General features: G+C 33.0%; 1 protein-coding gene across 1 annotated transcript in view; it reads right to left on the reverse strand.

Moving 5' to 3' along the window:
* Nucleotides 1–16,714, reverse strand: part of LOC132720230 (uncharacterized) — a 72,604-nt gene that overhangs the window by 15,630 nt on the left and 40,260 nt on the right. The gene's annotated exons all lie outside the window — the stretch shown is intronic.

The following is a 16,714-nucleotide window of genomic DNA, read 5'->3' on the forward strand; positions in this document are numbered from 1 at the left end:
TGATGTTGATGTTGTTAGTCATCAGCCTGATTACTAAAAATAACAACAACAACACAAACATTCAGTCTTGTCACATTGAAGGTTCCATGATAACCGCCGTATGAACACATCTGCGGATGTTTCTAAATTCAAAATTTTACTATTTCATGTTTAAATGTTGAATTCTGCTTAAGCCGGTGCTAGGGGGCGTGGACGGTAACTTGCACTTTCCAGTACCGTCCATGAACAGGCTCAATCAAACCGAGCCTGCAACATTTTCAATTTTGCCGTGTTGGGCTTTCTTTAGGGATTCTGTATTTATCTATTTTATCACTATCAACATCAACAACACATTACATTCCGCCTGATTATAAACAACAGCAACATACAACAACAATAACAACAATAACATTTAGTCTTATCTCTAACAATATTCAGCCTGATGAATAACACCTGCACAAACATTCAGTTGGGTGTTTTATAATAACAAGTTAAATGCTGATGCAGCACTTTAGAGACGCCGCCAAATGATATGAACAGTCACAAGTAATATACAAAATCAGCCTTGAAAATCGTCCTCCATTACAATTAAATATCCGAAGCACTAGTCAATTTTTCCTCGATGTTCTTGGTATGTGCTCGTTGTTTAATGATTACATTGCATATTTTTGTGAAAAAGTATAACTTAATGCATAAATTCCCAAAGTAATGCCTTGTCTGAAATTCTAAATGTTTGTATGTTGCGACAAAAAGTTAAAGGTCTTGTAAGCAAAATAAATTGGATAACAAGTAAAATTGAAATGATTGGTATACTTGAAATAATTCAAGACAAAGACAGAGGTAAAAATCTTCGTTGCGCCGAGAATATTTCCATTTAGATATTGGTGCAAATTGCATAATGTTCGAATCATTTTGAGGACGAACTGTTCTGTTATTTTACAAATAACAAAATATGTCAGTAATATCAAAAATAGTTATGAATAAATTGTTAAATATAATCAATTCTTGGTTACATATTATTTTCTTATTTCTAAAAGATTAAACTACTTGATTAAATACAAGTTTGCATTTTTGCCTCACGGGTCTGTTTGAGCTAAAAGTTCTTTCTTTAAGATTGAGAGAGAATCGCCTCTCTAATAGTAGGCGTGGTTTAGGCTTTGTAACATGCAATTTAATGATTCGTCCTAATGTTGCAGGTAAGTGATATTAATGAGGAAACATCGTCGTGACCCGAGTTGGGCTCAAATCCACAAGCCATGGGTTGAGAGGAAAACATCTTAGCTATTAGCCACCACTACCCCTTATCATTGTATCATCCATACTTTGTGAGTCATCAGGAAAAATTAACATCTTGCTAGAGCTTTAATGACGCATATGTTTAGGCAAATCATAACGTTTTATAGGAGCAAGTGAACAGAACGCCATACTATCTCCTCTCGTGCACACCATTGTAAAATTATATATCTGGTTTGCAGCGTGAAGAAAATGATTTATAAACATGTTAAAAAATCATTTTTATGCCACCGCAGCATCTGCGATGCGGTGGCATATAGTGATTCACCTGTGTGTGTGTGTGTATGTGTGTGTGTGTGTGTGTGTGTGTGTGTGTGTGTGTGTGTGTGTGTGTGTGTGCGTGTACGTTTGCGTGTGCGTGTTTGTATGTATGTTCGTGTGTTCTAAAGATTATATAGTGAACTTAAAAAATCTTCTTGTGAAAAACCACTTGTCCAATTTCTGCCAAACTTGGCAGGAGTGATCCTTTGGTGAAGGGCTCCCAAAGTTGTTCAAAAAATTTAATTCCATGCAAAAATCTGGTTGCCATGGCAACCAAAAGGAATTATAAGAGTAAATTTAAAAAATCTTCTTGTAAAAACCCACAAGGCCTAGAGCATAGATATTTTGCATAAGGCATTGTCTGGTAGACCTTTACCAAGATTGTTCAAATTATAGCCGTGGGGTCAAAATTGGGCCCGCCCCAGGGTCATTGATTTTCACTATATGTACATATAGTGAAAACTTAAAATACCTTCTTGTCTGAAGGTACAAGGCTTAGAGCTTTGATATTTGGTATATGATATCATCTATAGGTACTCTACCAAAGTTGTTGAATTTTGCCTCTAGTGTCAAAATTAGGCCCGCCCCGGGGGTCATAGTTTTTCCTTTAATGTATATAGTAAAAACTTAAAAAATCATCTTCTAGAAATTGACAAAGGCTATAGGTTAGATATTTTGCATGAAAAATTGTGTAGTGAACCTCTACCAAGATTGTTCAAATTATTTCCCTGGGGTCAAAATTGGCCCTGCCCCGGGGGTCATTGATGTTCACTATGTACGTATAGTAAAAAATTAAAAATCTTCTTGTCTGAGGGTAAAAGGCTTAGAGCTTTGATATTTGGTATATGATATCATCTATAGGTACTCTACCAAAGTTGTTCAAATTTTGCCCCCAGTGTCAAAATTAGCTCGCCCCGGGGGTCATAGGTTTTCCTAATATGTATATAGTAAAATTTTTAGACAATCATCTTCTGTAAATTGACAAATGCTAGAGGTTAGATATTTTGCATGAAACATTATGTAGTGAACCTATAGCAAGATTGTTCAAATTATAGCCCTGGGGTCAAAATTGGCCCCGCCCTTGGGTCATTGATTTTCAGGCACTATGTACATATAGTAAATAATTAAAAATCTGCTTGTCTGAAGGTACAAGGCTAAGGGCTTTGATATTTTGTATATAATATCATCTATGTGTCCTCTACCAAAGTGTTTTAAATAATGCCCCTAGTGTTAAAATTGCCCTAAAAACTAGAAAAATATTCTTCTCTGAATTGACAAAGGCTAGAGGTAAGATATTTGGCATGAGACTTTGTGAAGTGAACCTCTACCAAAATTGTTCAAATTATAGTGCTGGTGTCAAAATTGGCCCCTCCCCAGGGTCATTGATTTTCACTATGTACATATAGTAAAAAAATCTTATTGTCTGAATGTTAAAGGCTTAGAGCTTTGTGATGTTGTTGTTGTTGTTGTTAATGATGATGATGTAATATTAACGTTAATGAAGGTTAAAACAACGATGATAATGTTAGTTTACTGTGTAAAATGTGTGACATGCACGGTCAGGTATTCACTACCAAATTGCAGAAACGTATATGGCACATAAAGAAAGCTGTGATTAATTCGGCTGAATATGTCCCACACGTGTGACATATACGGTCCGACACAGCCTGATGAATCAGTAAGTCGTCTGTTTGAAAGTATGTGCTGGTGCAAGTCATAAAAACTATTTTTTTCTAAATGGGAAAAATCCTAGGTAGACATTTAACAAAAATCTAGTGAACATAATTTAGTTTTAAGGCAGCTACGCATCATCTTCAACTATTCCGTTTTGGGCCTTCTTTTTCATCAGATCTTAACTTTAGTCATATTTTTTCCTTAACGCGTTCAGATTATATATCCAATGTTTTAAATTTCTGATAAAAACGTTTAAGACATCTTTAAAAGTCATTAATTATTAAATATGTCTTCTCCGTACCCGTTTTTGTCATAAATATTTCTTTTATGTTTTCTTTTTAATTTTTATACTTAGTTTTAAAATTTATATCCCAAAGAGTGGCCTAAAATTTTTTAAAATTTTCCAATAAAACCCGGGTTTTTTTTAAAACCCTGGGGAACGTGCGTTCCCATTTTGAAACCCCCCGGGGCAAAAGCGTGTTTTTGCCACGTCTCCGCACATTATAAAATTTTTTGGTTTTTACTAAAGTGGGGTCAAAGGAATTTTTTACCCAAAGGGCCCGGGGCCCTAAAGTACTTGCACCCATTTTTTTCAAAGGAAAAATTGGTGCAAAATTTATTTTTGCCCCCAATTTTTTTTTAAAACCCCTGGTTTTTGGGGTTTAAGCCCCCCCAAAGGTTTTTGACTTTTACGAAAAATAATTTTAAGATTAAACTTTGGGCATGTCAAATTTAAGATTGAAATTTACGTTCTGGTGGATTTTCCCCACATTTACTTACTTCTTTAAGTTCTGAAGTTCACCATGCAAGACAAAATATATTTCTGTTAATCTTATGGAAATGTTTTATTTGCATGTTTCAAATAAAGTTTCAATACACAAAAATATCTTGTTCAAGCGCATTTTGATTGTAGACTTGTACTATATATAAGCAAATCTGGTTTTCAAACTAAGTCAATGTTATGCGTCAATATAATTGTTTTTAGTTGCAATAAAAATTATCTTTAGATGAAATAATTATTCATAATATCATGTGTTGTTTTTATTTGTTATTTAGTGCCATAAAAATTAAATAAAAAAACGCTGATAGAAGTATTTAAAATTTGTAGATTCTGGTTTGAATTTGATGAAAATTCGATGACATGTTAGTATCATTCTGTATCAGTTAATTTCATTTTATTTGAATATTGAAAGTTACGTTTGACAAGATTTAAGGAAAGCTAGTTTGAAAAAAAAAAAGTTTTGGGTTCTGGGTTGGAAAAAGAAATAACATAAATTAATCAAGATTAGGTTGCGTTTTTATTAAATTTAAAATTATCACGTCAACTGCATTTATAATTCAAATTTAATTATCCTCCCACAGACTGTTAACTCATGTTTGCTTTAAGAACCCAATCGGTTCAAAAATGGAACAAAGACCGGCAAATTTCCGTCTTCTCTTTAATTTTTAATTAGTGCTTCACTGTCAAAAGACGACCCAAAACTAAAGGACAAAGTTTCCATTCAATTTGTGTTTTGTTTAAGGTTTTTTATTTTCGGTAAAATTTTCCTAGATCTTTTTCAAATTATGATCCTTACGTATCACCCCACAAACGAAATTAAGGGGGGGTACCTATAGGAAGGACCGCTTGTCGCGTCGGGTTTTGGGTTTGGTCTCCGTCCGTGGCCCCTCGGTCCCGGGGGTTTGGTTGGTTCCCCATTTTTGGTTTTAGGACCAAAAAACCCAGGTTTGAGACATTGGGAATCAAAATTGGTTTTTTATAGCCCAAACTTTTTAAAAAGACCCCGGTTGGGATTGTTTGGGCCCCTGTGTTAAAGAAACAAGGGGCCTTTATAAAAAAAGAAAAAAAAGGTTTCCGGGGCAAAAAAATAATGTTAGAAAAAAATATTTAATCAAAATTGGTGAAATTAGCAATTTTTATATGAAGACCCTGGGGTTAGTATTGGATTTTGGATTCCCCCGGGATTAGTCAAAAGGGCCTGTTTCTAAAAAATTTTTACAAAAGGGCCCCGGGCAATTTCCCAGAAAATTTGGGAACGAGGATATTGTTTAATCAAAATTGGGGTAAAACAAAACCCTTAAAAGAAGACCATTTTTGGGTTTATTGCCCAATTTAATTGAAATAATTTCTTTCCACCATTTATTTTTGGGTTTTTAGTTTTAAATTTTTTCTTCACCCACTTATTTTTTTTAAAAAGTTTAGTTTCTTGGGGGGGTATTATCACTTTCAGGATAGCAATTTCTTTGTTTTCATTAATGAACTGAAAAAGTGAAAAATTAAAAAAAAATGGCACATGTGTAATTTTTGGGTTTTGGGGTGAAAAATAGAAAAAATCAACAAAGCAAAACGGGGATTCAGGGAAAAACATCCCAAAACACAATTTGGGGCTTCCGGGAAAAATTTCATCAGTTTTGTCACCAAACCCAAAAAAGCCGAAAAAAGGGGCACAAAGCCGGGACATTGAGTGGTGGGGTACCAAATATAAAGATAAAAAAATGAAAAAAATAAAGAAAAAACCAAATTTAAAAAAGTCAAAAGGATATGGGAAAAATTTTTTTAAAAGCAAAGGGGGAAATAAAAATTGTATTTAAATTATCACGGGAAAAATCTGGACCCAAATGAATAAAGATCTTGATTTAATCCTTTGCCATTTTCATTAAATTTTACTTTTAAAAAATTTAAATTTTTCAAAAAAAAAGGGATAATTTCAAGGGCCTGGGAACCAAAATTTCGCTTTTGGGAACCCAGGGGGTATCCCTTTTTTTCCCCAAAAATGCAAACTAATAAACATTTACCAAAATATTGACAGATAATGGTTTTTTCTTGGTGGCTTTGGGGGTTCCCCGAATTAAAAGGTTTTGAAAAAAATGAGTAGATCTAAAAAAGAAATTTTCTTTTGTCAAAAACAAAAAAAAAATATGAACCCTGGCCAATTTTTTATCTTTCCAAAATAAATTCGTTTAAAATTTAAGAACTGGCAGCTAACCCCAAAAAAAGGAAAAAAAATGGAATAAAAATGAAAAAAACCCTACCCAAACCCCCCAAAATTAATAAAAAAAAATAAGGGGCCATTGTTGTAAATATCTTAGCTGTTAGCCTTTTTTTAAGTTTTAAAACCAATTTTTTTTCGCTTAAATTAATTTGCAACCCCTTTTTTCGGGTTGAAATAAGTTCCTTTCCCAAACCAATTTTTTCGCTTGAACTAAGTGTGCAACCATTCACGTTCCTTTCCCTTTTCTAAAAGAAAAAAGTTATAAAAAAACGTTTTTTATATTTTCATTTGCTACCCCCCCTTCCCTTTTTTTAATTATGAAAGGGCATCCGGTCCCTAAAACCCCAAACAGCCCGGGCCCTCCCATTAAAATTTCCCTTTTATGGACTAGAATTGTACCGTCATTTTTAATCTTAAAAGTTCCGGGGTTTTTTTTGGCCTGTTTAATTTGGTTTACAACAAATTGACATAACAAAAAAGGAAAGGCCATGATTTTTTTTTTTTTTTTTTTTTCCTCGTATCCGCTTTTAAAATAATAATAATAAATCCGACTATTGGGGGTTTGCAGATTTTCACACACTTGACAAATAAAATTAAAGTAAAAAAATGGTCAGAAAGGATTTAGATTCGGACTATAATTCAATTAACAAATAAAAACATGGCCTTCTTGGGCAAAATGCAAGTTTACGGACAGGATTGGGTTAGACCTCGGAAGGTATATGTCCTTCCAGCTGCGATTCGGGCCATTATACCTTCCTCAGTCTGACCAATCAGTTTCCGTAAACTTGCATATTTATGCCCTCAAGGCCATGTATTTATTTGTGAGTTAAATATTAAGTTTATCTTACTGTTGGCACCGTGTTTGTCCAAACGATTGAACCAAAATGAAAAGCAAAATGTTTCCCGGGAAAATTTTTGAAATTTTTTTGGAAAAAAATTAAAAACCCTTGTTTATTTTGACTTTACCAAATAATATACATGTGAAAAAGAAAAAACAAATAAAGGGCGCCCTTCAAATGAAAAGCGATCCCTTTAAGTTAACCCGCTCAAAAGACCATGGCAAAAAACTCGAGTCGGTTACCAAACAAAAAAATACAGGTGTGGACTTTATTTCTTAGCAAGGTCTAAGCAATGCTATCATGCAGATGATCATTGCTTTACTTTTCTGTCATAAGCATATTTAAAGTAAATTTCGTTGAAATTCAATCAAAATTATCTGTTATGAAATTATCAAGTTTTCCTTTGAAACGTTGGCACATTGGATATTCAAATTTGATATATATAAAACAAAAATAAACCCCTTAAACTGTAGACTCGGATTGCCATTTAATTTGACCTAATAATCTTTTATTGTATCAAGACATACCTGTATTACAGGTTGACCTAGCATTTAGTGGCTTAGACACGGATGCGCCTCTATGCAATGGTTGTTCCGCCGGACTGATAATGGCAAACCTATTAGCCCCAACCCATTCAAATCAGCATAAATTCATATTGCTTGGGCAATGATAGTTTGAAAGTCTTTCAAAACTGCTGCAATATATATTTTATTGAAGAAATATACATTTAATGTTTCTTGACTCTTGCTTTAATTCGACAAATTGGATAATAAATGACATTCATTAATAAGATAAATTACAAGAGCAAAACGCGACGCTTGTTTCCATAAAGAGTCAATTATAATGTTGATTTCAACAACTTGAAGACGATAAAAAAGCAGTTTTTGCCAGTTCGAATTTAAAATAAAAATAGCTTTGTGTTTTGTCAATTTTACAAGTAAAACCTAGTAAAAACATACCATTGTAGACAACATCTTGTCAAGGAGAAAGAATCTCACTATGTAACAATCGCTATAATTTAATAAATTCCTAATTGGTAAGGAAACTCTTAAGAGATAACGTAATCTCACTAGCCGAAAATGTAATTACGAAGACATCGACTTACTTTTGATGGTCAAAAGTGTATCACGTGATTGTTTAAGCGTACATCTACATGTATTTATGACCTTTGATTTGAACACGGTGACTATATCTCGTGCCTTTTTTTTATCTTCGTGAAGTCGGCGAATTCTAGAATAACCCTTTCTGGCTATTTATTGTACCGACAATCTCAATTTTACCAGAGCGATAGCTGTAGGCGTTGTTGTCGTCCCGAGCACTACTTAAAGTCCCCCGGGTATATTTAATTAAGAACACTAGACAGTGCCCATTGTTGAAAAAACCTTTTTGCTATATGTCAATATATTAATACATTGACCAGGGTGAAGATAATTGATGTCATCATGGTGTAGAAAATTGAAGTGATCATGGTGTAGATAATTGATGTGATCATGGTGTAGATAATTGATGTGATTATGGTGTCGATAATTGATATGATCGTGGTGTATTTAATTGATATGATCATGGCATAGATAATTAATGTGATCATGGTGTAGATAATTGATGTAATCATGGTGATAATTGATGTGATCATGGTGTAGATAATTGATGTGATCATGGTGTAGATAACTGATGTGATCATGGTGTAGATAACTGATGTAATCATGGTGTAGATAACTGATGTAATCATGGTGAAGATAATTGATGTGATCATGGTGCTAGATAATTGATGTGATCTATGGTGTAGATAAGTTTGATGTGATCATGGTGTAGATAATTTTGATGTGATCATGGTGTAGAGTAATTTATGTAATCATGGTGTAGATAATTGATGTGATCCTGGTGTGGATAAGTGATGTGATCATGGTGAAGATAATTTGGTTGCGATCTCATGGTTGTAGATAATTTATGTTGATCATGGTGTAGATAATGATGTATCATGGTGTAGATAATTGTGTATCATGGTGTGGATAAGTGATGTAATCATGGTGTAGATAATTGATGTTATCATGGTGTAGATAATTGATGCGATCATGGTGTAGATAATTGATGTGATCATGGTGTAGATAATTGATGTAATCATGGTGTAGACAATTGATGTAATCATGGTGAAGATAATTGATGTGATCATGGTGTAGATAATTGATGTGATCATGGTGTAGATAATTGATGTGATCATGGTGTCAGATAATTGATGTGGGGATCATGGTTGTAGATAATTGATGTATATCATTGGTGTTAGATAATTGATGTGATCCTGGTGTGGAATAAGTATGTGATCATGGTGAAGATTAATTGGTTGCGATCATGCGTGTAGATAATTTATGTGATCATGGTTGTGATAATTGATGTGATCGTGATGTAGATAATTGATGTGATCATTGTGTAGATAATTGATGTGATCATTGTGTAGATAATTGATGTGATCATGGTGTAGATAATTGATGTGATCATGGTGTAGATAATTGATGTGATCATGGTGTAGATAATTGATGTAATCATGGTGTAGATAATTGATGTGATCATAGTGTAGATAATTGATGTGATCCTGGTGAAGATAATTGATGTGATCATAGTGTAGATAATTGATTTGATCATTGTGAAGATAATTGATGTGATCATGGGGTAGATAATTGATGTGATCATGGTGTAGATAACTGATGAAATCATGGTGTAGATTACTGATGTAATCATGGTGTAGAAAATTGATGTGATAATGGTGTAGATAATTGATGCGATCATGGTGTAGATACAGTCGACTCTCGTTATCTCGAAGTCATCGGGACCGTCCAAAAGATATCGAGATTACGAAATGTCGAGATAAACATATTGAGGTTTGAACAAAGCAGAAACTGATTTTACAAAGGCATGTGCATACCTTATGTAAATAAAACTATGATATCCACATGTCTTTTTTCATAAGCCTAGTCAATATTTAACAAAATAACATTAGCGGGTGTTTACTAGCGGAAATACGGGTGTCTGTGATAAAAACACATAGTGAGGTTTACTCATTAATACACCAATATAGTGAAAACATTGTTTTCAGGTTGATTGATCCGGATATCCTCCCGTGTTAGTTATCGGATCTTTCTCGAGATTGTTCGACCGCTGTTTGATTTGTGAAATTGTGAAACAATATTGCAATGATAACGTCTCTATACTTTCACTATTTCATTTACATTTAAAGTCTTAATGAATTGATACAGTGTTCGAATATTTGTAAAGAACGTAAAATCACTTATATTGGACATAAGTCAATCAACACGCTAATAAGATTAACTTTTATAATAACAACTCAACTTGTTACAAACATAATTATCATTATGACACACGCTATTGAGCAATTATCGTCCGGTTTGTGTTTTTCACACGTCTGAAGGGAACAGACGAAAGAAAACTATTAGTCGAGATAAACAAAGGATAATAGTGTGAAAATAACTGTTGGGGCTGAAATTTTACATCGAGATACTGAAAATATCGAAATAAAAATATCGAGATAAACAAATATATCAAATACAGATAAAGAAGGAAGGAAATCGGGACATTAAAAATTTCATCGAGATAACGAAATATCGAGAAAAGCGATGTCGAGATAATAAGAGTTGACTGTAATTGATTTAATCATGGTGTAGATAATTGATTTGATAATTGTGAAGATAATTGATGTGATCATGGTGTAGATAATTGTTGTGATCATGGTGTAGATAATTGATTTGATCATGGTGTAGATAATGGAGTTGATCATGGTGTAGATAATTGATGTGATCAAGGTGTATATAATTGATTTGATTATGATGTAGATAATTGATGTGATCATGGTAGATAACTGATGAAATCATGGTGTAGATTACTGATGTAATCATGGTGTAGAAAATTGATGTGATAATGGTGTAGATAATTGATGTTATCATGGTGTAGATAATTGGTGTGATCATGGTGTAGATAATTGATATGATGATGGTGTAGATAATTGATGTAATCATGGTGTAGATAATTGATGTGATCATGTTGTAGATAACTTATGTAATCATGGTGAAGATTATGATGTGGATAAGTGATGTTATCATGGTGAAGATTATTGGTGCGATCATGGTGTAGATAATTGATGTGATCATGGTGTAGATAATTGATGTAATCATGGTGTAGATAATTGATGTGATCATGGTGTAGATAAGATGTGATCATGGTGTGGATAAGTGGTGCGATCATGGTGTAGATAATTGATGTGATCATGGTGTAGATAATTGATGTAATCATGGTGTAGATAATTGATGTTATCATGGTGTAGATAATTGATGTAATCATGGTGTAGATAATTGATGTGATCATGGAGTAGATAATTGATGTGATCATGGTGTAGATAATTAATGTGATTGTTGTGTAGATAATTGATGTGATCATGGTGTAGATAATTGATGTGATCGTGGTGTAGATAATTGATGTGATTGTGTTGTAGATAATTGATGTGATCGTGTTCTCGATAATTGATGTGATCATGGTGTAGACAATTGAACAATTGATGTGACCTAGTGTAGATAATTGATGTGATCGGAAGATAATTGATGTGACCGTGGTGTACATAATTGATTTGATCGTGGTGTACGTAACTGATGTGATCTAATGTAGATAATTGATGTGACCGTGCTGTAGATAATTGATGTGTTCATTGTGTAGATAATTGATGTGATCCTGGTGTAAATAATTGATGTGATCGTGTTGTAGATAATTGATGTCAACGTGGTGTAGATAATTGATGTGATCATGGTGTAGAGAGTTGATGTAATCATGGTGTAGATAAATGATGCGATCATGGTGTGGATAAGTGATGTGATCATGGTGTAGATAATTGATTAAATCATGGTGTAGGTAATTGATATGATCATTGTGTAGATAATTGATGTGATGGTGGTGTAGATATTTGATTTCATCATGGTGTATACAATTGATGTGATCATGTTGTAGATAACTGATGTAATCATGGTGTAGATAATTGATGTGATGTTGTGGTGGATAAGTGATGTAATAATGGTGTAGATAATGGATGTGATCGTTGTGTAGATATTTGGCATGATCATGGTGTAGATAATTGATGCGATCATGGTGTAGATAATTAATGTGATCATGGTGTAAATAATTGATATGATCGTGGTGAATATAATTGATGTGATCATGGTGTAGATAATTGATGTGGCTATGGTGTAGATAATTGATGTTATCATGGTGTAGATAATTGATGTTATCATGGTGTAGATAATTGATGCGATCATGGTGTGGATAAGTGATGTGGCCATGGTGTAGATAATTGATGTGATCATGGTGTAGATAGTTGATGTTATCATGGTGTAGATAATTGATGCGATCATGGTGAAGATAATTAATGTGATCATGGTGTAGATAAGTGATGTCATCATGGTGTAGATAATTGATGTGAGTGTGGTGTAGATAATTGATGTGATCGTGTTGTCGATAATTGATAGTATCATGGTGTAGACAATTGATGTGGTCTAGTGTAGATAAGTGATGTGATCGGAAGAAAATTGTTGTGACCGTGGTGTAGATAATTGATGTGAACGTGGTGTACATAATTGATGTGATCTAATGTAGATAATTGATGTGATCGTGCTGTAGATAATTGATGTGTTCATTTTGTAGATATTTGAATTGATCATTGTGTTGATAATTGATGTGATCATGATGTAGATAATTGAAGTGATCATGGTGCAGATAATTGATGTGACCGTGGTGTAGATAATTGATGTTATCATGGTGTATATAATTGATGTGATTATGGTGTAGATAATTGTTGTGATCATGGTGTGAGTAATTGATGTGATGGTGGTGTATACAATTGATGTGATAATGATGTAGATAATTAATGTGATCATGGTGTAAGTAATTGATGTAATCGTGATGTAGATAATTGATGTAATCATGGTGTAGATAATTAATGTGATCATGGTGTGAGTAATTGATGTGATCATGGTGTAGATAATTAATGTGATCATGGTGTAAGTAATTGATGTGATCGTGATGTAGATAATTGATGTAATCATGGTGTAGATAATTAATGTGATCATGGTGTAAGTAATTGATGTGATAATGATGTAGATAATTAATGTGATCATGGTGTAAGTAATTGATGTAATCGTGATGTAGATAATTGATGTAATCATGGTGTAGATAATTAATGTGATCATGGTGTGAGTAATTGATGTGATCATGGTGTAGATAATTAATGTGATCATGGTGTAAGTAATTGATGTAATCGTGATGTAGATAATTGATGTAATCATGGTGTAGATAATTAATGTGATCATGATGTGAGTAATTGATGTGATCATGGTGAAGATAATTAATGTGATCATGGTGTAAGTAATTGATGTAATCGTGATGTAGATAATTGATGTAATCATGGTGTAGATAATTAATGTGATCATGGTGTGAATAATTGATGTGATCATGGTGTAGATAATTGATGTGATCATGGTGTAAATAATTGATGTGATCATGGTGTAGATAATTGATGTGATCATGGTGAAGATAATTGATGTGATCATGGTGTAGATAATTGATGTTATCATGGTGTCGATAATTGTTGTGATCATGATGTTATTTATTGATACAATAAATAAGTTTAATTAATACTTCAGTAGGACCGAAAAAAAGATTAGAACATTCAAAAGTGTACTACGTAGAAATTATATACACCTGCCACACAGCACTTTATTTATTGTGGAATTCTTGAAATGGGAGATATGCCTTGACATAAAATCAAAATATTTAAGTGACAACTCAGCTTTGTTTAGTAACGAACAGCTGTCCTTTTAGCTGTCCTACTAAAAAGATGGTAACGGCTGTGTTTATGATGATATATTTGTTTAACTTAGTTAAGTCGCATCAACAGAGTTGATGTTAAATTGCAACTCCAGCTTGACTGGTAAAATAATACCTCCGGTGTCCCTCTGCACATTATTACAGGCACAAATGGCTAGACTTACATTGATATACATCAATAAGCACATTATAGACATATTAAAAGAAAGGAAACATACCATTTTTCCTAACATATTGTTACTTCGAAAGGCTTCCACTCGCTAAAATTTAATGACCCCTAATGATAAGGATACTCAAATAAGATAACGGAACCGAATTAGCCGAAATATACATATAAACAGCAATCCACGTTCAAAGGTCACGGGATTGTTGAAGTTAAGGATATAGAGGTTATTGAATGTGTGTAAGTTCAATACTGAATTTATTGCACGAGTTGAATAAAATTATATTATGCGAGCCTCTGTCGAGCATAATATTATTTTATTCAACGAGTGCAATAAATTCAGTAATGAACTTACACGAAATTAATATTCTATTTATCACATACCCAAAATAAAGACCGTTAAAGTGAAATAAGAGTCATTTTTCATCGACGCGCCTATAGTATAACGCTAACATTTAGCGCGTCTTTACACTATGTTTGTATAACGCTAATGACGTCACGTCAAAATATATGCACGGCCGTGCAATACCATATTTACGGAGTCGCAAAATCGGCACGGGTGTGTGATAAAATAATTTATTTATGAACTTTTATTTGAACACGGTACCTATATTACGTGACTTTTTTATCTGCAAAAATCAGCGAATTTTAGAGCTATTTTTGTACGACATATCGCATAAGAAAGACCACCAATTTTACAAATGCAATAGCTGTTGGGGTTGTCGTCCATGGCACTAATTGGAGCCCCCTAGCCTTTTAGTATACTAGACAGTACACATTGTTGGCAATCCTTTTTTCTGCAACATATCTCTACATTTTGATTTAGAAATATGATCGGTCTTTGAGGCGATAATCGGTTATTTAATGTGGATAGATCTACAATGGGCACATTTTCCATAATTATTTTAAATATTGATAAACGAAAACAGTGGAAATGCATGGTTTGAATATTCTTCTCAATTAATGTCGATGAATACGATGAATAATAATATTTTGTTCCCTTACATTTTATTATCCGCTATATAAATATTTGAAATAGTCCATCACGTATCTTACATTTGCCACCAACTTCAATGTATAATTATTTCGCAGTTGGTTTTAATGTCTTTACTGAATATTATCAGAGTAATAACTTAATGAATTATAGACCTTTCATTATAGACCTATTCACTTTAAAACCGGTTTGTCGTTTTGATGAGAAAAAATTAACCACTCAGGCCGATATTGTTTTGATTCTAGCTTGACAAAATAAGGAAGATCACCAAAGCTTAAGCGAAGAATACTTCCGCTGCCGATTTTTGTACCTGCAAAAACTATAAATAATTTCATTTTGGACCTCTACAGTTAACAGTGTGACTATTGGATTATTCCTAATAACATATTTCTTTTCGTCTTGGATAAAGTCAAGTTGGTAAAGTAGACTCCACCTTTCACAGAATCAAGAATGACATAAAGTTCCAGTGTCCATATATAGGACATCTCAAAAGCATCTTCAAAGAAAATCATATAGACATGTAATTTTCTCCATCAAAACTTTTAAGCAAAGACAAGATTATCTTATAATTATTTTTATTATTTAACTTACAATCTGTTATAGTCTTTATTTCGTTGTCATATGTAGATATGTTAATATGATTATCATGAAATGTAACGTAAATAACTTATGGTACTGGTAAAGTATATGTAATTGACTCCTGCTATGTAACATGTATGTAGTTGTTTATATGTTATGACGATGGACCAAAGTGTTAAAGTTAATTCTGTTGAATAAACTTCGGTTCTGTTCTTTATAAATAGATAATAAAAATGTACAATACTTTTAGAGTATAAAAAAGGTCCAATTTTTATAAATGCTTGGAAAACCGGAATAACGGACCGAGGTGAACAGAACAAAGCCATGGAAAGTAGGTGCGTGCGCTTTTATGTGTTTGGTATCTTCAATCGGATAATTTGAAGTCATGCACTTAATCACTTGTGCCATCATATATAACAGTTTAAAAGTATTTGAATGTAGAATGTTTATATTCATCTGAATTTCGAACATTCCTCCAGTCCGTACTGTACACACAGTAACGATGGTCCTACTGTAACATGTGAAAGTAAATTTCTTGATGAACATGTGTTAAGTTCTGTTACCTAGGTGTTTTATGCATCGTTAGTCATGGAAAGCCAGGAAAATGTTACATATGTTAAAATATAAAAAACAAATGTGGATGTAACTGAATCACTAATAAATGTTGTAGACTTCTTAATCTGACTGGATGGTAGTACTAGATTGCAATAACAATTGTCGCCATGAAAGAGGGCTTGAAATATTCTCCTTTTTTCATTCAATATTTTGACGACCTTAAATGACAAAGACGTCTATTTTGTTATACTTCGTATCTCTTGAATGATTAATAAATAAGTAAATTCATGTTATTTTTGTCTTTATTAAGATAAAGTTTTTCACCCATCACCAAGAAGTAATTTCATGACAACGTCTGAATTCATCCTGAAAGAGAAAAATGCCTCTTCATTAGGAAGTTTTGAAATCGTTTATCGGATCAATTACAGTACATGTACGTCTCTAAAACAATTTCATTTACTTATTCCCTGTTTACATTCGAGAACATAATGCATGATAAATACAGTAC

The sequence above is a fragment of the Ruditapes philippinarum genome, unplaced genomic scaffold (genome assembly GCF_026571515.1).
Source record: "Ruditapes philippinarum isolate M1 unplaced genomic scaffold, ASM2657151v2 ctg9268_1_1_1_1, whole genome shotgun sequence".
NCBI lineage: Eukaryota > Metazoa > Mollusca > Bivalvia > Venerida > Veneridae > Ruditapes > Ruditapes philippinarum.